Here is a 26,935-nt window from a genome sequence, read left to right as displayed (position 1 = left end):
GCAAGACGTAAAAGCTCACGTTATGTGGCCTTTGAAGGACAACCAGCTGCATCTACGACCCGGTTAATTTAAGCTTTCCTGTTGAATGACAAAGCATGCGGTTTTGTAATGTGTTTAAAACTATGTGGTCACTGTCTCCTGTTTTAATATCGATGCCACTGCTGTTATAGCTGCAGCCAGTCGAAACGAAACTCACCCTCCAGGAAGCCAGTTTGTGCGAACGATGAAGCAATCGAGGCAGACAAGTTGCTGGCTTGTGGTTGCTTAATAGAGTCTTTATTTGGACCATGAAGTTGAAAGTCATTGGCCCTTCATTACTGTGACGTAGATGTGTGTGTGGGAGTCCTCTCTGGTCACTACTGTGCAATCCTTAAAGGGGCACACTGATTTGGTTAACGCCACTTTGGTCCACCTCCATTAGGAGCCTTGTCACGTTTGTCAGGGTATTTATTCTGCATTATCTATCGTGATGATGCTATTGAAGATGACTTCAAAAAATTTGCCTCAAAAAGAAATAATAAAAAATTAATTCTAACAAATGCTTTTCAGTTTTTTGTTTTTGTTGTTGTTTTTGGTAGGGGAAGATTTTTCACACTTGTATCTGAGGCCAGATTTTAAGATCAACACCTGAAAAATCAAGTCCATTCTTTAGGTACGAGGAACATAACTCACACAGACATGTACTTTACAAGATGACTGGCTGTGTCACAGCAAATTCTCCCATCTGTGTTTTTACTTAAGAAACATACCTTGACTCACACTACAGAAGAAATCCTGTAACTGTGAGTCATAGCTTAATATATTCCCAGATGTTCAACACAGTGTAAACCCAGCGCTAAAGTGTTTCCGTGAACTCGTTCGTACACTTAGCCAGAGTTACAGTGTAAGCACATGTCTGAAATGCTACAAACTAAACTATAAAACAAAACATTGGGAAAGTGGAAACCTTCAATGTACTTACTCCCCAAGAACAGCTTGTAGTTAGTGTAGACATGGCATCTTTTCAGTGAAATGAAAGTTAGAAGAAATAATTTTTGGCAAGTATTTTTTTAATATGTGTTTGTTGTAAATTAATGTTTTAAGATATCCTGTGGAGTTCCTGATATTCAAAGACAGTGTTGCTATCAATTCTCAGTCTTCTAACACCGACATTAGAATACTGTAACCACCTCATTTGAGGGCAGATAAAACTGTAGGATGGCTATTTAAAATTTAGTTGTTTCTCAAGTTTCATTGTTTACTCAAAGCTGTTTCCTGTAATTAGTTACCAAACTCAATGATCACCTAGAAAGACTCCAAGTCCCGAGGCATCTCTGATACAAATTATCTGAACCAAATCAGCTCTTATTTTTAAAAGAATAAATAAATGGTTCGTGTTTGTGTAAGTTTAAGCATAGAAGACAAAGTTTAACTTAACAAGAATCTAGGCAGGCGTAAATAAACATCTGCCTCTCCTCCCAGTGCTTAGTGTCAAGAAATTACACCCAGGGGAGTAGTGAGGTCTGCAGCGTGATCCTTAAGCAGATGCTTCTGGTCACGTTGAATTTTGAATTTTGATTTCTTTTATCAGATGTCTTTGTAAAAATCTCAGAATGAAAAAGTATTAACTGTCCTCTCTCAGCCCACCACACTGCACCCCTGCATCCATTCCATAACAGTGTCTGAGAATCTTTAAAAATAGATGTAGTACTGATGGGACCAAAATTGATGCATTTGGGATCATACAATATCAGAACTTCAACCACATAAATTGTTTGGCTTGTTTGTTTGTTTGTGTGTGTGTTTATTTATTATCTTTATTGTGTCCAACATTAAATATGGCATGCACTCTTTTTTTCATGCATGTGTGTGTGTGTGTGTGTGTGTCTGTGCGTGTGTGTGCACATGTGCGTGAAAGCCTACAGGTTGGGACTCACCCTTTATGGGCCCTCTACTTTATTCATTGAGGTCAGCTGTTTCAATCAAATGAAGAGCTCACCATCACGGTGAGACTAGCTAGTCAGCTTGCTCTGGAGCTTTCTGTATCTGCCCACTCGTGACTCTGTGGGTTCTGTTCCTCATGCTTGTGTGGAAGGGCTGTACCCACCGAGCAATTTCCTCAGCTCAGTTAAGAACTACAGGGACTCCATTTCCTTCTGTGTTTCTGTTCCTTACTTGCTGGTGACTAAACACTGTATATGTAGAAGAAGATGAAAGCTAAAACCGTCTAACAATCACCTGTTGTTCATGACATTTCAAAGGCAACTTGGAAAAAAAGAACAATTCCAGGAAGGAACGTAGCAATGTCCTCTTTATAGAGCCTGTCCCGTCAGCCACGCTGGCTTTAGTTACTGTCTTCTGAGTAGGATGAGAGAAACAGCATTTACTTTAATGTATTACAGGGTTGAGTTTGCGAAAAGAAAACCTGATTTTGTTCTATGCTACCAACTGTCCCTGATGTGAAAAGTGGGAGGAAAATGGCGGGTGAATAGTCACCTGAGAATGCCAGCCCCAGGTTAAGGTGTTCTGCAATGGAACTGAGTCATCTTCTCTGTGCTGGGCTGTTTCTAGATGATTCAGTCAGTTTGCCAAGGAAGACCTGGAAAGTGCTGCTCTTAAATTAGCACGCTCTGGTTCTCTAGAGATCTGACAGAGAACCAAGTTTGCTGTCGTCCATAGGAGACCTGAAAGTCAAGAACTTCAGAACCAAGACAACCTGCAGCCAGCCCCATATTCCAGAAACTTCCATAGAACCAAGAACCAAGAACCAAGAACCAAGAACCAAGACAACCTATAGCCAGCCCCATGCTCCAGAAACTGCCGTTCTCAAACCAGCCGGGGCTTGCAGCAAAGCCAATCCATCCCACTCCATCCCAGCACCACTTGCTGGATTTTAACCTTCTCCTCCCCAGTCTCAGTGAACTTTGCGGGGTGGGGGTGCAGGTGTCCCTAATGCTAGAGTCAAGACAGCTCTGGCTCAGACTTGGACTAAGGGGAAATAACACCCTCTGGCCTAGAATTTGATAATTTTGAAAGATAGAGGAGAGCCATTAGCTCTTACTTGGGACACAGCTGTTTATTTCCCTTAGCTTAAGCCGAACCTAATGGTTTTCCAGACTTGGGCAGGGCTCCTAGTTGGGCCACGCACAGAGACATTCCCCTCTGCAAATGAGCATTTTCCCGTACAGGGTCACGAGCCTTTGCTCCTCAGTTGGAGGAGCCTGCACTTATGACGTGGTGCCAATCACTCAATGGCATTACAGTAGACTGAGCAAGCACTTCATCAGTGGGCTGCGGTGACACTGCCTTTAATCCCAGCTCTCATGAGGCAGAGGTAGGAGAACCTCTTTGATTTAAGGTCAGCTGGGTCTACATATTGAGTTCTGGGCCAAACAGGGCTCTGTAGTGAGACCCTGTCTCAAAAACAAATTAGCAAAATAAAAGGCATCTGATTGACTGAAAGACCATAGAGAGCAGTATTATTTTAGCAACTCACGGAGGCTACGATCCAATTCATATGTAGCTGAAGGCCACATGGCAGACATTGCTATTTTCACAAAGTTCCTTTTTTATTCTGGTAACTTAGGTGATTTATTTATATGCACACACACATATATATATGTGTATGTGTATATATATTTAATATATAGTATTAATATATATTATATATAAATATTTTTTTAATTGTACTTTTATTTACTGTGAAATGCATGTGACTTTAAAGGTCAATTTTAGCAATCCAAGTGCAATCCAATCCATGTATGTCACATGTAGAACATTTATAAAATCAAGTAAGTGGGTGATGACTCAGGTAGGAAATGATGACACATTCAGGGACAGAGGGAGGAGGAATGTCTACTGGCAGAAATATTTACAGAGAGGTGTCAGGGTGAAGGGATGGTGGAGGTGGCCTTGGAAGCTGCTCTTCCTCCTGGAATAACAAGAGAGGGAGCAGTTCCGGGGCACCAGTTAGAGACGTGGACGATGCCGTCCAACAGGAGCCACAACTCAGAATGGGGAGCCAGCTACTGCCGAGCCACAGTGTGGAAAGGGGCTCTTCTGCCCCGCCCCCTCCCTTCCGTCAGGCAGGCCTAGCAGTAGTCTACAACATACGAGGGTCTGCGCTGTGCACCCACGAAGCTCGGAACACTAGACCTAGAGGGAAAATGGAAACTAGCAACGTGAGCAGATCAACAATTTGCGTTGTGCACCTCAGCTTCTCGCCCTCTACTCCAAACAGATATTCCTTAGCAAGCATCGGGGGCTGGGATCTGCCCCATTTACATGGAAAGGGATAAAATGCCATACATCTCCTTTCCAAAATACTTGTCCTAGACACTATATACTGGTTTAGAATTTAATTCTTTATCTTTGAGAAGAACCACTGGGATAAGAAAAACCTAGCTGTGGGCAGGCCATATCACCTGACCACAAGTTGGATCGATCCAAGGTGCCATGTAAAGAGGATTCGAAGCAATTCAATGTGTAAACACTTATACGAACCACAACGAGGCTGGCACAGAGGGGTGCACCTGTAATCTCAGCGTTAGAGAGGCTGAAAGCCAAAGAACAGGAATTTGAAGCCAGACTGGGCTACATGAGAATCCATCTCCAAAGAAAAGGCGAAGAGTGGAGTCAGAGTGAGGAGACAAGGGGAGAGTTTTAGCAACGCAGAAAAAACAAAATCAACAAAGTATGGTTTCTAAGAGCATCTGCCCCCTGCTGACCCTGCCGCACAGGCTTTGCTGTCACTGCTCTCCTCACCCCCACTTTTCTCTCCACTTTCCTGACACAGTTGCCCTACATAACCCAAACCTCTAACTCAAGGCCGTCCTGTCCTGCCTTCCAGAATGCTGAGGTCACAGGCACATGCCGTCACACTCAGCCCCCTTCTTGAGTGTACTTTTTCTGGACGGACTGTATTCAATACCACACACACACACACACACACACACCTTGTTTTTTGTTTTGTTTTGTTTTTGTTGCTCACTCAGCGTGCAAAGTCTAGGAGATCTGTAGATTGCTTTCAGACTCCTGAAGTTTTCCCAGAAAAGTTATTTCATTGTTCAGAGTCCCAGTCTCCTCATCTCTAAAATAAGGATAGCATCTTCTACCTGTCAATATTTCGAGTATCCTGGACACTTAACACTATGCCTGGACAAGGGCAAATGCTGAGACTCTTAGGACCAGGGTTTTCCTAGACGCCTAGTTTAGAGCCTCTTCTGCCCCAGCTCCTCTTTCTGAACCTTGGACTTGGTGATGGTTGGGTGTTTCTGCAATTGCTCTTCTATCAGGTAATAACCAAGAATGTTGGCAATGGTATTTCAGAAAGCTACATGCTCATTGGTCCACATGTGCAATGTAGAGGGATTTGTAAGTGTAGAAGAGAAAGGGCCAAGAGAGACAGAAGCACAGCTGGAAATATAACCCCTCTGAGTGACCTCTTCCAGATCTGGACCAGCTAGTATGCTAGGCCAGAGCCAAACTCAAGAAATTAAAGCAAAGCAAAAACAAACAAACAAACAAACAAAAAAACCAACCTAGTTGCCACCAGTGTGAATTCTGATACTCAGGCTTAATCTTAACATCGTGTTTCTACTGATGCCACCTGAGTTTTCCTGGAAACTAGGCCATACCTTAGAACCTTCAGCAAGTGAAAGGAGTATGAGCACCTCAGATTGCACGGTGGGAGGCTAGGCGTGCAGGGTTAGGTGAGGAGACACAAAGGTGTCCCAGTTACAGTCACGATTGCTGTGATGAAACACCATGACCAAAAACAAATCGGGAAGGAAAGAGTTTATTCAGCTTACATTTTCATATCACTGTTCATCCTTGGAGGAAGTCAGGACAGAGCAAACAGAGAGGGAGGCAGGAAGTGATGCAGAGGCCAGGGAGCGATGCTGCCTACCGGCTTGCTCCTCATGGCTTGCTCAGCCTGCAATTGAGGACCACCAGCCCAGGGATGGCACTACACTCAATGGGCAGGGATCTTCCCCATCAATCACTGGTTGAGAAAAATGCCCTATAGGTTTGCCTGCAATCTGGTCTTATGGAGGCATTTCTTGAGGTGCCATCCTCTCTGTTGACTTTTGCTTGTGTCAAGTTGACATAAAACTAGCTAGCACAGGGGGTGTCTTTCAAGTTGCCTTTGTGATTATGATGCTGATTGAAAACTCGTCTATAGCCACATGACCACCGGTTTTGTTCTTGGTTTTTTTTTTCTGCCTGACCCCGTACCTTAGTGGAGGGGGACAGGGTACAGGGAATTGTTAGTAGAACCTGGTCTTTCATGTCAGTGACTAAGTTTCTTGTGAGATCAGTTCTGTGGCCCATAAATGGACTCTCCCTTGGAAAGGGAATCCTTGGCTCTTAGCTATCAAACGACATCTTTACCAGAAATAACTAGCTGATACCCATCTCAGCCTTAAGGGTGTGCATGACAAATCCCACATTTAAAAACTACACCAGCTGCGCAGCCAGGCCTTTGAAGATATAGTTGAGACTATCTTTCAGCTCTTAGAGTGTCTCAGTATTTCCACACTGTGAACGAGTTTAGAGAAACCAGCCAAAAAGGCCCCGGATTTTGAAAACACACGTTGGCTTTCTCATCGTCTTGAGAACAAATGTCCTGGTGTTACCTGAAAATCAAAGACAGGACAACCAGGATGCTACGGGCTGCATGCTGCTCTCTGACCTGGAAAAAATAAATCTCTTTGTGTAAGTAGGCGTTCCGATAAAAACGCGCATCTAAGTATAAACAAGAGACCTTTTTCTCTTTACTACCTATTATGGTGATGGGGGAGTTGAACTCCCCGAGAGGAAACACCAGCTCAGATGCTCATATCTTTCCATGACACACTGGTTTGAAACACTAAGGAAGGCGAAGTAGACACTGCTTACGTTTTACAGTTTTTTGTTTTCGGGTTTTTTTTTCCCGGGAGTGTTCAGTACTGGGGATCAACACCAGGGCTTCATGGTCCAGGCAGGCACTAGGCCACTGAGACACATCCCCAACCCCCTTCTAAAAATGTCTTCTGATTCTCTCCACACTGTTATAATATCACATAACAGTTACAATGATACGGTATGTGGGAAACATGGTTATTCCATTATCAATATTAATGGCATTGTCAAACAATAAAGTTGTGCCTTTAGCTTTACCTATTAAATGTATTAAGATAATACTTTATAGTAAGAAAAAAAATTTTTTAAGATTCATTTATTTGCCTGTATGTACATCACTAGAGATGCTTGTGAGCCACCATGTGGTTGCTGGGAATTGAACTTGGGACTTTTGGAAGAGCAGCCAGTGCTCTTAACCTCTGAGCCATCTCTCCAACCCTAGTAAGAAATCTTAAATAGGATGCCAATCACCCAGAAAAAAACATAGTGGCATTCTATGCACACTACACTGAAAGACCAGTCCAGAGAGCAGAGCTGGGGCTGGACCGCAGAGGGAGAAGGGTCAGGTGCCTTTCCTACATCACAGCCCCCTCCTCCTTTCCCTCCCCTCCCTCCCTCCTCTGACTCCTGCCAAAGGCCATCAGCCACCTTTACCCCTGGCTGTTTTCTCTACCAGAACAGCTGCTTTCGCTCCAGATGACCATGGCTTACATATTTCCAAACTCTCTCATCCTCCTCAACATACTGTGCCACCGAGACCTTCTCTAGAAACCCTTTCTAAAACTGTACCCCAATACGGCCTCAAACTCACTATGCAGCCTGGGATGACCTTAGACTTCTAATGCTCCCAAATGCTGGGGTTACAGAGGTGTGCCCCTGCACCCAGTTTTTGCAGTCCTGGAGAGGAGCCCAGGCTGTGTGCACGCAGGTGAGCGCAGCAGCTGCATCCTGCTGTGCTCCCCTCAGGAAGTTCCTCTAAGCATCTTGTGAAAAGGACTTGATACCGTGTTTAAGTGCTGTGTGACTGAATCTCAGCCCTCTGAAAAGCACTGCAGTGTGTGCGCTTTCTCCATTTTACAGGTGGATTAAAAAAAAAAAAAAAAGATATCTGGTCAAGCAACTAGCCCAGGAGCTCACACCTTTAATCCCAAAGCATTAAACTAGTTTCTGGTTCCAGGCTCAGGGGACATTCCACCATCTTCACAGGGCAGAGATCTGCCCTGCCCCCTGCCCCCCTCCCCCCTTCTCACTGTACTTCTAGAAAGAAAACATTCTAGAAACAAGCCTGGCCTGTCTCTATCAAAATGGCCCCTAGGATGCTATTTGATATTATAGTAGGTGGTATAGGGCTTGCTGTGTGTTGGGTTGTCTTAAATGTTCTGAGCACATAATTGAGCGAGTGATACCAAGACTACAGTCAGCATTAATCTCTTAGAAACTCACAGTAGCTCCTCTGCCTGTTTCTTTTCTTTCTCCCTGAACACCTCAGTCCCTTTGTGTGTGGAGGGAAGGCAGACCAGGCCTGCCGCTGGGGCATGTGAGAGCTCACGTGAGAAGCCCATGTGACATAGTGCGGCAGAGCCCACACAGAGTGAACATACATCTAAACATAGGGGTGCTGTGTGGGGGATCTGGAGACCACAGCAGACGTACTACAGCATGAACCCACAGAGAAGGCTAGAGTGGGGTATCAGGGCCCAGAGGGTGAGGAGGTTACCCACATATTCACCCGTTGTGAGGAGCGAGACCTAAAGAGGGTGTGTGGGGTGACATCAGGATGTAGGAGCCTAAAGGAAACAGGCCCCTTCATCAGAGATAAGGCTAGCTTCCGGGGAATAGGGAAAGGGCCACAGGGGTGAAATAGTGTAGGAACCCAGAGCCCATGAGGGTGAAGTGTTTATACAGGGGAGGGCCCCACGTCTGCCTTATAAACCTGAGCAAGGTGAAAGACGCCCCAATAGGTTGCCTGCCATAAGCCATGAGGACCCATCTGGCAAGACAGTGGTGTCTGTGCAGGTCAGTCAGGGATTCAGATCTGGGACCACAGCTTGAGCAGGAAGAGAGGTGCGGGCAAGAACGACAGCAGCAATGGGAGACTGGTCATGTGGGAGGGCGGTCACGTGGGAGGGCGGTCACGTGGGAGGGTGGTCACGTGGGAGACTGATCACGTGGGAGGGCGGTCACGTGGGAGACTGGTCACGTGGCTGGGTCTAACGCATAAGCCCGGATAAGAAGCAGAACAGGCAGCCGGCATCACAGATGAAAGGGGGAAGTAAGTGGCTACTGTGTGGGGCCTGAACTGGAAGCTGAGGCTTGGTTCTAGGTCATATTTTATAAAATGCAGAAATAAACACATGTGCATATTCTCTGGCTTCATCCACCAAGCTGTTCCTCAACCCAATGGTAGCAAGCTCTCCTCACGCACCAGCACATTTATATCCTGGTTTCTTATTCCTAAAGGAGACAGCGTTCCATGGAAATAGATGATTCCAGGGCAAAGAGTAAAACAAATATTAATATTCTATTCTTCAAGAAAATTTAGAGGAGTCCAAAGAGTGAAATGATCACATCACAAGAACACTGAAGCCGGGCGTGGTGGCGCACACCTTTAATCCCAGCACTAGAGAGGCAGAGGCAGGTGGATCACTGTGAGTTCGAGGCCAGCCTGGTCTACAAGTCCAGAACAGCCAAGGCTACACAGAGAAACCCTGTCCCAAAAGACCAAAACCAAAACCAAAAATAAAAACAAAAAAAGATGCTGAAGCTGGATTCAAAAGGGACCCCCACCAGCCAACATGAGCAAATTCAAACGTCAAGATGTAGGGTGTTAGTACATTAGGAGAGTGAAACAGAAAACCAGGACTCCACTCAGACAAAGGTAAATTTTGAAGTGAAAATACCTGCCCATAAAATAACCGCTGACAGCAAAGAAAAGGAGAACCCTGGCAGAGAGATGTGCAGACAGGCTGCGACCGAATCAGAGGACCTAAATAAAAAACAGCGCCAGTGACGACGGGCACAAGTGAAATCATGAGTCAGCAGGTTCCGTGTAACAGGCCCTGACATCACCGTGGTCAGGAGAGGTGAAGAAGTATTCCGGACAGAATGAGTGGACACGCGTGGTTCTGAACTAGATCCTGTTACTAGGGATGTCAGTGGGGCAAATAGCAAAGTGTAGACGACAGCTGAGAGCTCCGTGGTGAGGTGCCCATCTTAACTTCCTCACGTGGGTTAATGCGGACTAACACCCTTGGGAACACATGTAAGCCTTCATGGTGATGACGTATCAGATAGGTCTAGAACCCAATCTTGGTAATTTACGGGGGGAAAGCTGTGTCCTGAGCTCCTGATGCTTTTGAGAGCTCATGATAGTTTCAGCATTCAAAATATTTGAAGATGACCCCGGAGGCTTACTTCCTGCTGGCAGAAGTAAACAAGATAAAAGTCTCATAATTTTGTATTTAACAGAAAGATTGGTCCAAGCTATAACCACAGTCTAATTTTTATCATTCAGGTTAGGAGGAGGTTGTGTATGTACATGCATAAGGTGTGCATATGTGTGTCATTGTATGTATGTTCACACGTGTGTAGGTGTGCACACACATATGTAGAGACCTGAAGTTGACATGAGGTGTCCTCCTTAGTCACTTTCCACTTTACTTACTGAGACAGGGGATCTTGATGAACCTGGAGTTTGCTGGTTCTGGCTTGCTTCAGGGAGATGGAGTTCCCCACTGTGTGCTGGGAGAGGCCGCTGCCTCGCTGCCTGGCATTTCACCTGTGTGCTGGGCAAACACACCCCAACCCTCATTCTCTGTAAGCACCTTTATTCACTGAATCATCGCCCCAGGTCTTCAGTTACTTGGCTTTTGAGATTTTTTTCAATTGAGTTTTTAAAAAAAGATTTATTTATTTATGTATACAGTGTTTTGTCTGCATGCATATGTACAGACCAGAAGAGGACACCAGATGTCATTATACATGGGTTTGAGGCAGCAGGTGGTTGCTGGGAGTTGAACTCAGGACCCCTGGAAGAGCGGCCTCTGAGCCATCTCTCTAGGCCCCTTGAGTTATAAAGGAGTAAAAATGCGTTAAATGGGAAACAACAATGAGGCGGGCCTGGAGCTGCCTCTCTAAGGTTTGGCTAGTTGTCTGCTCACCAGTAAGTTGAGCAAAGCACTAACGTGACATTCAATTTTAGCTCCAAGGACTTCTATTCCTGACAACCCTATTTTGACAGAGAGAACTGAGGCAAACACACTTACAACTATGAACTGATGTTTAAATGTACATTCAGTGTTTTGATGTTACAATGGCTTTTTTCCCCCCAGCGTAGACTTTCCTGAAAATTCTAAGTCTCACATGAGAGAATAATTCTGTCCCAAAGAAAGCTCGGGACATGCCCACCCTCTAGAGGCCCCAGATCTTAATACAACTGCTGAGCGTTGGGGTTTCACAGCTTTCTCGGGCTGCTTCTTCCTTAATGACAGAAAGGCTGCTCTTAAGTGTATTTACTACTCAGCTCAGCCTCCACCGACACAAGGCACCCTCATCTCCCCAAAAAGGATTCATTGTGCTTTTAAAGCTGATGATGATGTGGGATGTGGTTATGCACACGTGGAGGTGAGAAAACAACTTGTGGCTGTCTCTTTTGACCATGTGGGTCCTGGAGATGGAGATCAGACTTAGGTAGTCAGGCATGGTGCCAAGCACCTATACCCACAGTCGCCAGTATAAAGTGTAAAGTTTAGGCTTCACCTCAAATCTTGCTCCTGCCATTACTATGCAAACCTGCACTACTTGCTTAGACCTTCCCAGGGGGTAATAGTGGTTCATCCCACAGACTTTCTAAAATGATCAAATGATACTTCCTGTAACATACTCAACAGAATGTTTGTACACACACACACACACACACACACACACACACACACACACTGGGTTTGTTTGTTTGTGTTTTTGCTTTTACAATGTCAGTATTGTCACTTTAAATAAAATTTTGTTCATGTTCTTAAGAGCCTGTATTGACAGTGTGTTCCAGTCTTCTACTGTTTAATGCTTCCTTTGAATTAGAGGCACACGTACATCATTACCACCACCACCGCTACCAAAACCAACACTACCACCGACACGACATCAAAACAACCCATACTAACACTGATACCATATCATTGCCATGAAGATGAACATTAATACTAATACTTTCACTGTTACCACCATCAACTCCAACACCACCAACATGAACATTAACATCACTGTACCATCAACAAAACCAACATCAATAACATCATCATAACCCACGTCATTAGCAACAACAACAACAACAACCTTATAACAACTAGCATGAACATCAATACTGATCCCTTAACACAACATCAGAATCAACAATAATATCACCACCACCACCTTCACCATCATCACCACCACCACCATTGTCATCGCCATCATGTTTGCACGTGCCTAATTGCCTTAACAGATAGTACTAGCAGGTTGAGGTTGACTGAAGCCCTGAGGTTCTGAAGTCAGAGGTGGCTGTAGTTCATTGAAATACATTTGTGTTCACAATAAGAAATGGCCACACAAGTAGTGACTGGACCAAATTCCCCACGAATCTCCATGCCATCCGCAAACGACCTCTCCTCCAGGCCGTCTCACTCTTCTCTCTCATTTCACTCAGGCCTCAGCTCAGTGTCACCTCAACAGAGAGTATCTCTTTGGCTTACATAAAATAGAAAACAAGTCTATAAAATATCCCGTTACTCCCTCCCAGCGCCACCTTGTTTATTGTTTCTGGTCCTTATCACTCCTCTCAGGACCTGGCATGATGCACATGTCTCTGTGAGCACACTTATCATCTTTCTCTCCAAGGAAATGAAAAACTCCCTGATGGCAGGCCTTCTTTGTGTGCAATTAAAACACTATTCCAAACAGTAGGTTTTCAATAAATATTTATTGAGTAAACAGATGAGCGGATCTAATTTTCAGCTAAGTTTAGAAACAAATAACCCTAACTTTTAATCAAGGGCAAAGGTTTGTGGGAAAATGCAGCATTGCCACATTTGCTAAGGGGAGAGGAAGAGGAGGAGGAGGAAGAGGAGGAGGAAGAAGAGGAGAAGGAAGAGGAAGGAAGCTTCAAGGCAGTTAATACAAAGGAAAAGAGGCCCTCAAAGCAGTCTTCACTATGAGGCTCTTGATACATACTAATTGCAGAGTGTATTTCTGCATTTTCTGTTAATGCCGGGCTTCGGCTGTGAACAGGTCCAGGTTGGTGTCTCTGGGGCTGGGTGCAGATGCCCTTCCAGTTCCTTTTATCTCTTGGGTGGCCATAGCTGATGACTCAGGCAACTGATCAGGATTGAAAGAAGAAAAAGAAAAGGGAGCCCAAGGTTTCCTCCCTAGGGACTGGCTGTTCTGTGGCAGAGGAGGAGAGCTTAAACTGACCACAGTTTTGCTATGGCTGAGGCTGTAAAAGCAGCTTCTGGTTAGAGATTGCATGGGGTGGGGTGGGAGAGTGGGGTGAGTGGGGAGTGGAGGAGGTGGGGGAGCAGGGGGGGCCCAGGGGGGCCATGGTCATAAAAGGAGGCTCTTTGATCTGTAGATAGGCCTCCTTGCGGAGATCTCCAGTAAGCTAATGTAAACTTAGGTTTGGGAGAAAAAGCCCTGAGTCTGCTAACTTATTTGTGAATCTACAGGGAAATAAGAGATAAGAAAGAGATAGAAAATAAATCGCTCAGGCACACACATTCAGGAGAAAAGGTGGATGGAATTAGGCATCTCAACTTCAACTGAAGTCAAGTTCCCCAATCTCAGCACTGTTTATTGTAGATGACCATACTTATACTTCTGAGAAAAGAGAATTAGCTTATAGTAAAAAAAAAAAAAAAGGCAATTAATCACAAAAACAGATGAATTCTACAATACAACAGGTTACATGTTTTAAATCTAAACATTTGTCATCTAAGTATCTACTACATAAGTTCACAGTGAGTTCAGAGTGACAAGGCCTAAAAGCTACAAGAGTATGTGACTTACTAATTAAGACTGACCTAACTATACATTTCCCAGCTACCTCTTAGTTCATAATGACTTCAGGACAATATTTTTTATCTGTCTTTCATTCTAAGAAACAGAGTAAATTCAGGCATCTCAAGGTAGCTTCATTCTACCATGGTTTCATGCGAAGTTTAAACCAACTTGCGTATATTTATGGTGAAATACCAGCATTCTTGGTGCCATCTGGAGTGGAGGTTTATCTGAAGGCACAAATCTGCCACAAGGCTATCTCTAGTGAGGAATCTGGAGCTCCACAAAGGTATTTATTTCAGCCATAAACTAACTTTAACTTTTAAAACTATTTGAATCAAATCAGGAATTTCATAATCAGAGATTAATTCATCTGAACAATAATCAGGGCATCTTCAACAAGACCCTGTAGGAAGTTTGCTCAATCAGAGCTGGTCAATACCCAGAAAGTAACAGTTCACTGCAATGCCAGATGTTTTTTCTTTTTGGTTTTTCAAGACAGGGTTTCTCTGTATAATCTTGGCTGTCCTGAACTCGCTTTGTAGACCAGGCTAGCCATGAATGTAGTCCTGGCTGTCCTGGACTCACTTTGTAGACCAAGCTGGCCTTAGACTCACAGTGATCCGCCTGCCTCTGCCTCCCTGGGTGCTGGGATTAAAGGCGTGCGCCACCATGCCCGATTTTGATGAGATGCAGCAATGCACAATTGACAGGGTAGTCAGAGGTTGGAAGCAATTCTGGGGTATATCACAATACAGACCTTGCAAATGCCAGATCACCTCCACAGATCTCTTGTGCCTTCTGCACGTCCCTAAATCAATGGCTACTGACAGCTTGTCAGAGGCTAGAAGCAGTTCTAGGCGCACATCACAGTACAGACCTTGTGAACACCTGATCTCCTCCCAGACAGCCCACATGCCTAGTGAGCTCCTTTAACAATCTTGGCAATTTTCTTTTTCTTTTGTGGGGTTTTCCCTCCTTATGACCAGTTTCCAGGAGCACCACCCCCATTCTACTGCACCTGGGGGAGCAGGGGCCTTTCTGTTGCCCTGAGACCAGTTTCTGCCTCACTTATCCGCTCCTCAGTGGACAAGGCAGTCTACGATGGCCCTGCTCAGCTGCTCATCTTACCTCACAAAACCTTGCCGCCTCAGTGAACTTTAACTGCCAGCGTAACACAGCCTAGAGTCACCTGAGAAAGAAGACTCAAATGGAATATTTCCCATAGCAGACTGAGCTGTGAGCACTTTGGAGGGAGTCACCTTGATTGTTAGTTAATGCAAGAAGATACAGCCCCTTGTGGGCAGCACCATTCCATGGGCGGCTGGTCCTCCGTTGTCTAATAAACTGGCTGGGCACCAGCCTGTGGGGGAGGCTAGGATTCCTTTCCTGACTCTGCTCAGTGATGAGCCTGGACTTGTAGGCTAAATAAACCCTTTCCTCCCGCAAGAGCGTATCACCACAAGAGACTTCAAACAGGAACGCTGCCACCCTAAAACTCTTCAGTTTCGGAAGCCTTGGCATCTGCTGCCTCAGTTTCCCCATCCTAGCATACAGGGTCCATTTACAAGTCTTTGAGGGCTGGACTTCTTACTGTGATCACGACGAAAGCGAAACCAGTTTTAACGCCCCGATCAATCGTGTTTGTAACCCTTCAGCACAGCTGGCTGGAAGATCTAAAAGCAGCCAGCCCCGTGTGGTGCTCTGAAGGCATGTCCTTAAAATATGTTTTTTTTTTTGAGACAAGGTTAGCCTTGGCTGTCCTGGACTCACTTTGTAGGCCAGGCTGGCCTCAAACTCACAGTGATCCGCCTGCTTCTGCCGCCCAAGTGTTGGAATTAAAGGCGTGCGCCACCACACCGGGCTAAAATATGTATTTTTTAAAAATTATCTGAAAAAGAACTCATCCTAACTCCAGACCCTGAAGTACTGACTGTGTTTATAAAATGAGCATCTCGTCACTGTCTGCAAAATTGTACTATGACCACAGTGTATGAAAAGGAAATTTAATATGGACAGAAAAATAAATTCAGATTAGTCACTCTTTTCCCCCTGATGGATGGTCTCACAAAACAGCAGCCAACTTTTAAGGAAAGGCAGGAAACAAAACCAAACACTGATTTGGTCAGACTTCATCCCTGAATACTCTCTCTCTCTCTCTCTCTCTCTCTCTCTCTCTCTCTCTCTCTCTCTCTCTCTTCTCTCTCTCTCTCTCCCTTCCCTGTCTGTGTGTGTGTGTGTCTGTGTCTCTGTCTGTCTGTCTGTCTGTCTGTCTGTCTGTCTGTCTCTCTCTCTCTCTCTCTCTTTCTCTCTCTCTCTCTCCCTTCCCTGTCTGTGTGTGTGTGTGTGTGTGTCTGTGTCTCTGTCTGTCTGTCTGTCTGTCTGTCTGTCTGTCTGTCTCTCTCTCTCTCTCTCTCTCTCTCTCCCCCTCCCCTCTCTCTAATTCATTAGAGCATGGCACAAGAAGCTTAGCTTGGTCAGTCACAAAACTATGTGTCTCAGGAATACTTTTCAGAGTGTAAATTTATCTTGGAGATAATGGCATTATACTTAAGCTATCATTTTCCATGAACTTTTCTCCAGGCAAAATAAAACTGACATCTGATAAGCATTTTATTTCTTCTGCGAAAGAGCAATGCAGTAGGGGGTTAGAGTTAGAATCTGATGCTTACATTTCCTAAGAATTCAGATAAAAATGTCAAAGTAGTGACATAAATAAAAATCCAGGCCAGAAACCCTTTAATAGGCTTCCAATGTAAATCTTCATCCAGAAGTCTTATTTTTTTTTACTCTCTCTCTCTCTCTCTCTCTCTCTCTCTCTCTCTCTCTCTCTCTCTCTCTCTCATTTCTCTGTGTAGCCTTGACTGTCCTAGACCAGGTTGACCTCAGACTCAGAGATCTGCCTGCCTCTGCCTCCCGAGTGCTGGGATTACAGGTGTGCGCCACCACGCCCAGCCAGAAGTCATACTTTTCATGCAGACTTTAGGTTTATTGCACTGGTGCAGACCCAGAGCCTCGCACACAGCTAGGCGAAGCCTCAACATCTGAGCTACAGCCTGGAGGGAGGACCGTTATCAAAGAATGAGGACCAGCAGGGATGTTTAGCGTTGGCTGAAAGTTAAACACAAAAACAAATCAGTCATCACACACATGACAGCTTGGATTTTGAGATTAAAGAGGCCATTTTGACTGTTGGCTATATAATTCACCTTAAATGTGAGTAACTGAACGTGTCCCCTAAGGGATTTCACCTCTAGAAATGCATGTGTGGTTAGAAGGGCGCCTCCACTGTCTTCCTTGGGAAGCCTATGAAAATCAAGTGGTCCTTTGGTTTTAGATTTTAGATCCCATAGTTTTGCAAAAAGATTAAGAGACAGCAGCAGTGTTAAACCACACATAAAGTGTGTGTGTGATTATTTTCACATATGAAGAAAAATAAAAAAGCAATTATTCTTTCCTTAATACTCCATTGCTTTTCACCTTATCAACATTAACTGTTGATAGAAAGGTAAACACTTGTTATCTTACATTAATAGGAAAAGGGAAAAAATTTGAAAAAAATGTGATGAACGCCTCTTGAATATATGGCATCCAGTAGTGAACAAAAGAAATATCCTTTAAATTACATATTCTTATTAGACTTTATCAGTCAAGATGGTATGATTAATGCAAATAAAGTACTTGGCTGAGCAGAACAGTTAGAAGGCATGGTATTGATGGTGCATTTGAGCTTGAGCTATGTTTTCCCAGAATCCTGTCTTCTTCCAGAGGCTGCCAGCAGCATTCCTCAGGGCACAGCCAGATCTCTATGACCTCTGCTTCTGCGATGGTGTCTTTGGCTCTGATCTTCCTGTTTCCCTCTCATCATTGCTCTAATTATGCTGAGTCTACCTGGGCCACCCAGAGTTTTCTCTCTGTCTCACATCCTCAGTTATTTCTGCAAGTGCCTTTTACCATATAAGCTAAAAGAACTCGGGACTCGGGTGTGTGCCCTCACAGGTGGCCATTGCTCTGTTTGCCATGCAATTTTGTGGAATTTACCAGGTGCATCTTGCCACACTAAGCTTACTATGAATCCCACCAAGACTCACAAAGAATCTGTGCTAACTAAAATGGTTTTCAAAAAGACATAAATAGATAGATCCTCAGACAAGGCTACCATATCAGGAACTTGGAGATGACAGAAGCAGTTTTGCAAATTAGGAGGAAAAGGCCAATAAACACCAATGCAGGAAACAGCAATTAGATCTCTACTTGACCATATATGAAAGTAATTGCCAGATAAGTCATGTAGACACAAGGTACACACACACACACACACACACACACACACACACACACATGTAGTCTTACAAGTTCAGATGAGAAAGATTTCTTAAACATAACCAAAAAGCACACATGGTGAATTGTGAGTTGTATACATAATTTAACACTTGTCACAATAAAAAATGCCACGCCTAAAGTAAAAAGACGACCTGGAGCATCTCTGCCATTCCTGCAGCCAAAGCATTAGTATTTAAAATATAGAGAGAATGTTTACAAATGGATGAGAAATTAATTACTTAATTAAAATTAATAAAAGATCTAAATACAAGAGCTAAAACAATAATAATCTTAGGGGAAAATAGAAAACTAGTTTTATAACCTTTAATTGGAGATCATTTTTTAAATATAACACCAAAAGCACAAATAAAATAAAAATAGATAAAATGAGCTTCATCAAAGTTCGAAAGTTTTGTGCATAAAAAAAAGCTATAATGAATTTAAAAAGCAAGCATATAAACTCAGATAAGTACTCACAAGCTATGTATTTGAAACATCAGTCCAACAGAAAAATAGCTCATTTTTAAAATGGAAAGTTCTTGAACAGTTATTTTTCTAATAAATACATTAAGTGGCCAACAAGGACCTGAAAAGTGATCGAAATCATCAGCTATTATTAAATGCAGATTTAAAGTCTCCCAAGATGCCAACTCTACACCCACAAACATCATACCAACATTTTAACGGGAGGTAGATGTCAGCAGAGATGTGCAGAATCCAACCTTCACACATTGCTGATAAGAATGCAAACCGGTGCCTGGGAGATGGCTCCATCGGTCGAGTGCTTACCACCTAAGCATGAGGACCTATGTTCACACCTCCAGCACACACATAAAAGGTGCATGTGGGGCTCCTGTCTGCTATCCCACTGCTGGGGAGACAGAGACAAGGAGTCCCTGGAGCTCACTGGCCGGCCAGCCTAGACAAATTGGCAACCTCTGGGCTCAGAAAGAGACCTGTCTCAAAAAAATAAGGCAGAGAGTGACTGTGGAAGACACCAAGGTGTGGCTTGCACGTGATTGTACATACATATGCATGCTTGTACACACACACACACACACACACACACACACACACACACGTGCAGCCCACATGATCACATACATCCACACAAAAAAATTCAAATCACGTATGAACACCACACTCACACACACATACACATACATGTGCACGCCTGCACACACACTCACACATGCGTGCACACACACATGAAAATAAGAGGGGCAACTTGTTGTGGGGCTCTGTGGAAAGGGAAAGAGGAGAAGATAATGAGGATATATGGTTAAGATACATCATACATACATACATGCATACAATTGTGAATAAATAAATAAGTTTTTACACAGATCCATATTCACCTAAATCTGACTGGTGCTGAGTAAATAGAGCAGGAAACTTGTTACAGTCCGGACTGTGGCTTCTCACCATGGACGTGTGGCTTTGGACCAGTTTGCAGTGAAAGTCAAGTACCTGAGTTTAAGCCTTTGGGAGAGTGGCCATTAAGACATAACATTAAAAATAAAATAAAAATCATTTTCTTGATGAAGCTACTGCAGAATACAATCATCAGATCACTAAATGGAATTGCATATAACTCAGCCTCTCCATTAGGTACTTGCTCCCAGAAGTTGGAAACAGGGACTAAAACCGATACCCATGTGTCAGTGTTCCTAGAAACGTATTTACAGTAACCAACAGACTGAGACCATGTAAATCTGTTAAGTGATGCGCAAGCTAAAAACATGCTCTACCCATACAACGCAGTGTCACTCAGCTACAGGAAGTAATGAAGTGTAAGGCCAGAGTGGCAATCGGGATGCAGACAGAAAAGACTGCTTACCAGTTTTCAGATGGGCCGGGTGTGCTTTAATCCCAGCACTCGGGAGGCACAGGCAGGCGGATTGCTGTGAGTTCGAGGCCGGCCTGGTCTACAAAGTGAGTCTAGGACAGCCAGGTCTACACAGAGAAACCCTATTTCGAAAAACAAAACAAAACAAACAAACAAACAAGCAAAAAACGAAAAACGAGTTTTCCGATGGAACCAGGACACTATTTCGAATCAGTCTAGAAGTTCTAGCTGTATCATCCTGGCAAACAACTTGGCTACATTGTGTCCCCACACGGAAACTGTAGCAGGCTAAATTGAAAGGTGCTGGAAAAGTTAATCTGGAAGAAGGAGATTTCCAGCCAACACAGGACGCTGACTGTGGCCTGGGAGCTGCCACCTAATTTTAGCCAGTTGTACAGGGAGAACTGGGAGCATAAAAGAGAACAGAAAGATCCTAAATGCTTGCCTCTGACCCGAAATGAAACACAGAGTGGGCGGGGGGGGGGGGGCGGTCGTGGGAGCCGGGAGGGACCAAGGGAGACCGCGGCTGCTAAAGAGATTAGGGACATTAAAAGGAGCCAAGCATTTTGCAATCTGACAGTAGGAAAGATGTCTTGGGTGTACTCCAGGAACTGGCCAGATCCCACCCGTCTCAGGTTTTAAATCATTTGCAAGATTTAGCTTTGAGAAGAGCACCTGGGGGGTTGGGGGGTCAGGGAGTGCCTCGATCACACAGGGCTAACTACAGAAATGTTTCCTCACCTCTGTTGTCTGTGTTCTCAAAGGCCGCTCTGATCCCGGGGAGCCTGAGTACAGGCGCTGGTGCTGTCCACGGGATGCTGGTTTTGTATGGACGCAGAATGCAGGAGTTAATGCCGTCACAGAGGCTTCCGCCCCGGTTCCAAAGAAAGGACAGGGAAGCCTAAGAGTGTGTGTGAGAAAGAGTCAGGTGCCTCAGGGTAGCCGGGACAGGAAGACGTGGACTGTTGAGAAAAAGATGTTGGGGCAAAGTAGGCCGTGTAGGCTGCAGCCATCAAGGCTGTGGGGCCTGCGCTGTGTAAGTAAGTCCTTTGGAACTGACTCAGTGACACCAAGTGTCCTGAAGGTCAATAGGATTTAATACCAAGCCTGCGGGATCTCAGTTTTTGCTTCGGTCCCATGCCTGCTCTCCATGTCCGCATAGCTCACCCTTGGATTGAAAATGTCTGCCTGGGTACCCTGTGTGCTACAAACACAAATTTGCTCTTGATTGTGTCCGGGCTCCCAGCTAAGAGCCTTGGATTTAACTTCTGAACAGTTAAGACTGTGGTGATAGTGGCCTCTCGGAGGTCCACAGGTCTTCCACTTTGTGAAACAGACATAAGCTTTTGGGGGCCAGGGTGGAGGATGAAGCATTCCCCATAATGTATGGTGGTCCCCAGCTGGCGGGGATATTTTTGGAGATTTGGGAAACTTTAGAAGATGAGATCTGGTTGAAGAAGACACGCCCTCGGAGGATGGATGCAGCCGGGCTCTGGCCTCTTCTTGCAGTGTCTCTGCTTTCAGGCCCCTGTGAGGTGAGAAGCTTGTCACACTATGCCTTACCACAGACCAAAGCAAGGAGGCCAACTGACTGTGGAGTGAGGTGTCAGACACCCTAATAAACATAAAAGAAATGAAGTATTAATGTATGCTACAATTTAATGAACCCCCCCAAAAGACACAAAAGGTCACATGCCACATGATTCCACTTATGTAAAAACACCAAGAATCAGCAAACTAAGAGGATTCATGTTTTCAGAGGCCTTGTGGGAAAGAGAAGGAAAATTTGCTTTCCGAGTGACGGAATGCTGTGTAACTAGACAGAAGTGGTGGTTGCACAACGTCGTGGACAACTGCATGTCACCGGTGGTAAAAGTTATGACATACACATTTTACTGCATAAAATGAGTCATATGCTGCATGCATCCAAATGTCATGCTCCTACACAATAGAAAGCACCGTAAGAACTGGCAAAAGATAAGCTATTAATTATCGTTTAAGATGCTTGTCATATGTGTAGCTAAAGAAAGCATAGTATCAAAAATCATAAAAAGTATGTGAAGACCCCTGCACATGTGTAGCTTGATCTTCATGAGTGGGGGGCTGAGGGGGGGGCTGTCTCTGACCCTGTTCTCTGCTTTCGGACCCCTTGCCCATAGCCGGGCTGCCTTGTCTGGCCTCAGTGGAAGAGGACACACTTAGTCCTGCTGCGACTTGGTGTGTCAGGGTGGGCAGGCACCATGCAGTGGCCCCGCCCCCTCTGAGGAGAAGGGGGGAGGGGCCGTAAGATGGGACTGGGAAGAGAGAAGGGAGAGAGTGGGCTGCGATCAGGTGATCAGGTTTTAAAGTGAATAAACAAATTAGTTAATAAAAAAGGATGTCAATACATCTTTGTGAAAACGCGAATGCTACAAAGGGGAAACAGTCTGAGGACTAAATAGAGAATTTGCAAAAGAGTCCGCTACTAAACGACCAAGGAGGGGGGAAAAAGTGCAAAACTAAGCTCCACCTCACTGTGATCAGGAAACTGCAAATCCAAACACACTTTGTGTTTTACCAGACAGAGCCCTAACACCATGAAAATGATGAGTTAAAGACAATGTGTTGCTATGGAAACATCCCCCAAAGAGTGTCAAGCAAAAAAGTTTCAGATGCCTTTGTAGAATAAACTGACACCTGCATACATGTTAAACACATTAGCTATGAGCACAGATATCACAGAAGGCAGGAGCCCAGCAACTCCTTAGTGGTGGCTGCCCTGGAGATGAGGAGACACCAGAGGAACAGTATCTACGGTCATCATGTCTTAGAAGAGACCCAAAGCCAACGAAACACATTGTTGAGGTTTGTCGGTCCTGAACGGTTGGTGCCAGAGTGTTTGGTATATACCTTTTGTGCTTTTAGCTCCCGATGAGTGGCTCATCGGGAATTAAATATCCAGTAGTTTAGTAATGGTTTCTTATTAATAAGCAAGATATGCGTGCATGTGAGAGAGAGAGAGACGGGGGGGGGGGGGGGACAGAGACAGAGACATATAGATAGACAGACAGACAGACAGAGACAGAGAGACAGACAAAGACAGAGACGTGTTCCATGTAATGTTAATTTGAAGAACAGGCTGCACAGTAAGAGCTTCTGCGAGACTCTCTAATCAGAGACCCCTGGACAGCAGAGCGCCAGAGCCTTGCGTGTTTGCCCAGAATACCATGTGCTACAACTGAACAAAGACACTTCCTGTTCTCCTGAAGAAGACAGACAGACAACGGAGCTGAAAGCAAAATCTGTTACACACCCCTGGTTTGTTCCGTATTTTCCCTCCACCTAAAGCTTACTTCTTTGCTCATTGGCTTAAATCTGATGGAAGCCGTAAAGCCACAGATTGTATCAACATAGTTTTTCTGGTTATCTTTGCTCTCAGCAGCTGGTGGGGAAAAGTCACTTCCAAGCCACCTGAGATCCGTTTCTGGTGCCACCTTGTGTCTCCTGAAGGACAGCAAATGGGGAACGTTTCCGCGAGCTGACTCTACAAGTGAACTTCTATCGAATTCCTGGGCTGTGTGTTCTAAAATCCAAGCTGCTAAACAGAGAGGAGAAGTAACTGGCAAAGCTGGCCGAGAGGCTCTGCAGCCCCGCAGTCCAGATGCCCTCGTAAGTGTGACGTGTCGAGATGGCCTGTCTGCTCAGCGCAAAGGAATGCTCCATTTACAGGCTGCTCTCAGCAGCTAGTAAACCCTTCCTCCTAACGCAGGCTTGCTGGAAGGAGCCTCGGCCTGGTGCTCTTAGGTCTCTTAGGAGATCAAGCAGAGATGTCTCTTCCTAAGAAGCATCGTGAATTTATAAATACTGCACGACAGCCAATATGGCTTTAAGGTGAGAATTCTCTGATGAGGTTGGGGACTGTTATTTCTGACAAGAAAGGACAATTGCCTCTTAAGCAGAGAACATACAAAAAAGGTTATTACCAAATCTCATTATCTGGAATTTTCTAGAACATAGCCTCCCTTGCTAAAATACAAATGTCTTGTGGGCTGGGCCTGTCTCCCACTTGGTTAGCATAGGGCCTGGCACCTATGTGGGTCCTGTTACAAACAGGACAAACTCCAGCTAGGTACCTAGGTAGGTCCTGGACTGCACTAGCTCATCAACAAATAAAATGCATGCCCTAGTTTCTGCTCTTAGGACAGTTCATTAGAAACAAATTTAAAAATATGAGAATTCTAATTGTCCTAAAGGGGGAAAACCATCTTTAAAAATGAAGAAATTACAAGTACAGTGTGACCCAGGAACCTGTCACTGTGGCTAAGCAACTTCCAATGAGGAAAGATTTCAGAGGCCTAGTCTGACACCTTCTCAGTAGCCCCACTGTGAGAAGTCAAGCCTTCGACATGTGGCAACACAGTTGTCTTTACTTTAGAAAAAGTCACAGATCTCACACTAGCATTTGTGAGTTGAAAATTTTTTTTAAAGCAAGACAGGGGTTCTCTGTGTAACCTTGCCTGGACTACTGGACTCTCATTATAGACCAGGCTGGCCTCGAACTCACAGCGATCAGCCTACCTCTGCCCCGCCCCAAGAGCTGGGATTAAAGGCGTGCAACGCCACACTCAGCCTTACACTAGCATTTGTAATGACAAGCAGTGCACAGTCAATCACCCACTAACTTCCAGGGAGCCACTCTTTATCCCAAAGGGCAAGAGTCCAAAAACAACAACAGCAACAAAAACCCCTAATGTTAATATGTAGATGCACATATGCACAAGCCTGGAAACATGGTCATGTGACCTGACATCCTGTTTGGTGTTTTCTTTTCCCTGTTTCCAGAACATGGGGAAAACCCTGACCTAAGTTGACCTGGTCAGAATTGTTATCTGAAATTTTGAGTTGGAGCTAATGGAGATCACTTCAAATTTACCAGCAACAAGGCACAGTAGGTGCTCTGTGAGAGATGGTAGTTCCCCCCCCCCTCCACTCCCCTTGCCCCCTCTGCTCCTCACCCCCCTCCGCCCCCATACTCCCCGCCCCCCACCGGAGAGCTGAAGACCACAAAAAGACAGCAATCAGTGAGGTAAATATTATATCAGTTTCCTGTTAATTCTGTAAAAAAAAAAAAGTTACCACAAGCTTAGGGGCTTAAAACATGAAAGATTTCCTAGGGCTGTGGGGCTGGCAGGATTGCCTTGCTTCCTCTCCCTGGAGGCTGCCTGAACCTCTTGACTCATAGCTGCATCACCGCTTCTCCCCCGTGGCACCTTTCCAGCCTCCCTCTCATAGGGGCCCTCGCAATCACACTGGGCCCACCTGGATGACTCAGGATAATCTCTCTAGTTCGATAAATTTACTTTAATCATACCTGAAACATCTGATTTGCCACATAACATGACATTTTCACAAGTTCTGCAGGCACTGGGGCATCAATGTGGAGACGGGTGACATCTCTGCGTATCAGAAATATCCAAGGAAGTACAAAGGTGTGGGAAAGGTTCCCACAGCCGCTTGCTTTTTGTGTTTGTACCCTTTGGGTGCCATGACAACACACCTTCATGTCCCTGTGAAGCCTCCTGGGTAACAGTACCCAGAATGCTCTATTCAGAATTCTAAAAGCATATAGAATTTATCCTCATCATTATCGTCATCATTGTCGTCGTCATTTTAGTGTGTGTGTGCACATGTGTGTAATTTTAGTGTGTGTGTGAGCACTTATGTGTACAGGGATGCCTATGAAGGCCAGCGGGGGGCATCACAGCCTCTGGAGCAGGAGTTGTAAGAAGCTGTAAACGGCCTGAGTGCTGAGAACCAGGCTCAGCTCCTCGGCAGGAGCAGCAGGTGCTCTTAATCTGCTGAGCCATCTCTCCAGGGCCCTCCCAGCTGATAGGAGCGACAGGACCAGTAAACAATATCTTCTCTGGTAGCTAAAAGGAGAGAGGTGTGTTGCAAACTCACTCCTCTTGTCCTACTTTAGAGGAGTGGAACTGGTCTGGCCAAGCACAGAATCCTTTTCTGTCATGAAAGTGAAGTTTAAACTCTGAGAATTGAAACCCTTGTTGACGGTAGCAGAGTCCTAATGAAGAGATATTTATACTCCACAGGAGGCTGCCTGTCACATGTAATCCCAGGGGCCTCCAACGGGTGAGGTCTTAGCTTGGTTCGGTTCTACCCGCTTCTCCCTTCTTCCCTCTCCCTTTGCAAACACAACAGCTGCGTCCAGATCCTCTGGCCACAAATTTATGGTCTGGATGTCACAGTGACTGTCCCTTCCTGAGTAGGCTGGCCACAGTCAGAGGCAACGTGTTTGACAGTGTGAAACATTTTTGCACGTTGAAGCACATTCTCAGAAGAGAGCGCCAGGAGTGTCAGGAACCAGAGTTTTATTTCTGTCTGTTTTGTTTGGTGCTGTGTGCCAGGGGCTCACTTATGCCTGGGTCTGTGGCCTGGATCTTGGAGGGAATTCTGCCTGAGTGAGTCTTAACAGCTTCCCTAATCGCTCACCCCAGGGCTTTCTGTGACTACACAGGGCTGAAATGACACTGCCACCTTCACTCCAGACAGAAACAAGGATAAGAGGAGCCCATCATGGGCCCAAATTTATGAAGAACCAAAAAGCGGGTTGGAGAGCGTCACACAGTTTTAAGCGGAGTCATGACTCAGTCTGTGTCTCCGCACCAACAGGAATGCTTGGAGGAAACCCAGGCTGGCCGGACATCTCTGCAGAAGAGGCCTCTTCCTGTTAGCTGCCCGCCCTCATCTTTTGGTGAAGAAATCTCTTCTCTCTGAAGATTTAGGAAGTATATCTTTAAATACCCTCCCATGGTATCTTTTAAGACCCAGTGAAATGAATGTGTACAAAATAGGACCTTTTAC

General features: G+C 45.0%; 1 protein-coding gene and 2 long non-coding RNA genes across 3 annotated transcripts in view; 2 read left to right on the top strand and 1 right to left on the bottom strand.

Moving 5' to 3' along the window:
- The window catches only part of PTGER2 (prostaglandin E receptor 2), a 45,155-nt gene that overhangs the window by 13,159 nt on the left and 5,061 nt on the right, over nt 1-26,935 (top strand). The window lies entirely within an intron of this gene.
- Nucleotides 504-25,572, bottom strand: LOC311605379. Its single transcript, XR_014781918.1, has 3 exons — nt 25,428-25,572; nt 20,819-21,605; nt 504-627 (listed from the first exon to the last, which is right to left on the bottom strand). It is a non-coding gene; the product is annotated as an uncharacterized lncRNA (long non-coding RNA).
- Nucleotides 21,496-26,935, top strand: LOC311605380. Its single transcript, XR_014781919.1, has 4 exons — nt 21,496-21,612; nt 23,499-23,947; nt 24,899-25,142; nt 26,744-26,935. It is a non-coding gene; the product is annotated as an uncharacterized lncRNA (long non-coding RNA).

Source organism: Acomys minous, assembly GCF_964271855.1.
Source record: "Acomys minous genome assembly, chromosome: 9".
Classification (NCBI taxonomy): Eukaryota; Metazoa; Chordata; class Mammalia; order Rodentia; family Muridae; genus Acomys; species Acomys minous.
This window is presented reverse-complemented; position numbering and strand designations above follow the sequence as displayed.